Source organism: Eurypyga helias, unplaced genomic scaffold (assembly GCF_000690775.1).
Source record: "Eurypyga helias isolate BGI_N326 unplaced genomic scaffold, ASM69077v1 scaffold18045, whole genome shotgun sequence".
Lineage (NCBI taxonomy): Eukaryota > Metazoa > Chordata > Aves > Eurypygiformes > Eurypygidae > Eurypyga > Eurypyga helias.
This window is the reverse complement of record NW_010249821.1, coordinates 59-2,630: the sequence shown is the minus strand read 5'-3', so window position 1 is coordinate 2,630 and position 2,572 is coordinate 59. Positions and strand designations below refer to the sequence as shown.

Sequence of the window (2,572 nt, the reverse complement as noted above, 5' to 3'; positions counted from 1 at the left end):
TTGTCCAGGGCCTTGCAGGGCCCTGCCCCCCCTGGGCAGAGCAGCCCCACAGAAAAGCAGGGCCAATCCAAAGAGTTCCAGTGGTTCCCCAGGGCTGACCCCGGTGTGATTTGAACACACAGCCTTCTGATCTGGAGTCAGACGCGCTACCCTTGCGCCACGAGGTCAGGGTGGAGGGATGTGGAACCCTGGTATGGACCCCAGCCTGGGCGGTGGGGGTGTTCTCTCCATGGGGACCACCTTAGGGTTGTGCAGGAATCCCTCAGCTGCACAGCCACAGAATGGTTTGGGTTGGAAGGGACCTTAAAGATCATCCAGTTCCAACCCCCCTGCCACGTGCAGGGACACCTTCCACTAGACCAGGTTGCTCCAAGCCTCATCCAGCCTGGCCTTGGACACTCCCAGGGATGGGGCATCCACAGCTTCTCTGGGCAACCTGTCCCAGTGCCTCCCACCCTCTCCGGGAAGAATTCCTTCCTGATGTCCAATCTAGACCTCCCCACTTTCAATTTAAACCCGTTACCCCTTGTCCTGTCACTACAGGCCCTTGTAAAAAGTCCCCCCCAGCTTCCTTGTAGCCCCTTCAGGCACTGGAAGGCTGCCATAAGTTCTCCCCGGAGCCTTCTCTTCTCCAGGCTGAACAAGCCCAACTGTCTCAGCCTTTCATCATAGCAGAGGTGCTCCAGACCTTGGAGCATCTTCACCTGTGCAAAAAGGAATCTCATCAAAAGAGTTTCTGAAATCCTTCAAGCTTTTGAAAACGAGTTTTATTTTTAAAAGGAGTAATTGGCATTGTGTGGTTTCTGCTCTCTGGCTGTATGAGGTCGCATTAATTAGCAAGTCATGAAGTGCTAGGGGGATGACCCCAGGGGTGGGATGCTGCTTTAGACACCCAAATGTGTCTACAAGGAAGATGCCTACTTGTGCCCTAGAGAGCAGAGCTCCCATCATTACTATAGTTACCAAGTTTTATAAAGTCATGTGCTATTATATGAGGTTAGAAAAAGGTTAACTTTATAGTTGTGCAGTTATCCTGAACGTGGGCAGCTCACGCCAGTCCCTAACATCTGGTGTCTGCAACCAAAACCCCCCCCTGCTCTCCAGACTTATTAATTACAGTCAGTTACTTCGTTCGTGAATTATCAGCGCTGAGGATGGAGCAAGGAGGCAGGCACTTGCCCTTCCATCCCAGCAAACCCTGCCCAAGCCCACGAAGGGCTCTGCTGTCCCTTCCTGCTCCGGCGTGGGCTCCCGCAAGAGGGAGCCCTCAGCCAGCGCATGGACCCGCCGGCTGCAAGGTCAGGCTGGAGACGCATCTCGCTCGGGGAAGGACCCGCCATCCCTAGGCCAGGATGGAAATTCGGCTCGTTTCCTTCCTGGAAATACAGTTCTTGCTCCACAGCCACCTTTTTTTTTTTGTCTATTCAGTCCCATTGCTGTCCGTTAGATTCCCCTCCCCATCAGCACACAGTTTTATAGAAGCGCAGCCTCAGGTGTGGTCACGGGGACCTTCACCTGCTGCCTGTTCCACATTAACCACCTCGCAGTGCACCTCCCCTCATCCATCCCGCTCTGGAACTCGTTTACTTTCCAACTGCATGACATAATGGGAGAGATTCAGCTGCTTACCTTCTGTCTGGTCTATATTTGCCTCTCCAGAAGCATCTGAGTATCATAGACTCAAAGAATAGTTTGGGTGGGAAGGGACATTTAAAGGTCATTCAGTCCAACCCCCCTGCCATGGGCAGGGATGTCGTCAGCTGGATCAGGTTGCTCAGAACCCTGTCCCACCTGACCTTGAATGTTTCCAGGGATGGGGCATCTCCCACCTCTCTGGGCAACCTGTTCTGGTGTTTCATCATAAATACTTTTGCTTTTCATCTATTCTAAGTATACACTTTATTAGATTAAAACCTTTACCCCTTGTCGTATCACAACAGGCCCTGCTAAAAAGTCTGTCCCCATCTACTTATAAGCCCCCTTTAAGTATTGAAAGGCCACAATAAGATCTCCCCAGAGCCTTCCCTTCTCCAGGCTGAACACCCCAACTGTCCCAGCCTGTCCCCATAGCAGAGGGGCTCCAGCCCTCAGAGCATCTCTATGGCCTCCTCTGGACTTGGTCCAACTGGTCTATATCCTTCTGATGTTGAGGGCTCCACAGCTGGACGCAGCACTCCAGGTGGGGTCTCACCAGAGCAGAGTACAGGAGAATCCCCTCCCTCGCCCCCCTGGCCACGCTGCTCTAGATCCAGCCCAGGATACGGTTGGCTTTCTGGGCTGCCAGCGCACACGGCCGGCCCATGGCCAGCTTTTCATACCGCCTGACTTTACTCTTCACCTGACCCATATCCCTCAGGACTGCGAATGCCACCAGTGAATGACCAGCCCAAGCTACCTCCAATCTTGATGTCACAGATTAGCTCACTTGCATTGGTGATCAACAGATCCAGCATCGCATCCCCTCTGGGGGATAGCTCTCTATTATCTGGCTTAAGGAGTTATCCCTAATGATTTCAGGAATCTCCTGGATTGCCTATAGCTCACTGTACCACTTTTCCAGCAGATATTGGGG

The 2,572-nt window shown here is 52.8% G+C and overlaps 1 non-coding gene across 1 annotated transcript; it reads right to left on the bottom strand.

Moving 5' to 3' along the window:
* Window positions 1-95: 95 nt before the first annotated feature.
* TRNAW-CCA lies at window positions 96-167 on the bottom strand. The gene has a single exon. It is a non-coding gene; the product is annotated as a tRNA-Trp (tRNA).
* Between the last annotated feature and the right edge of the window lie 2,405 nt (window positions 168-2,572).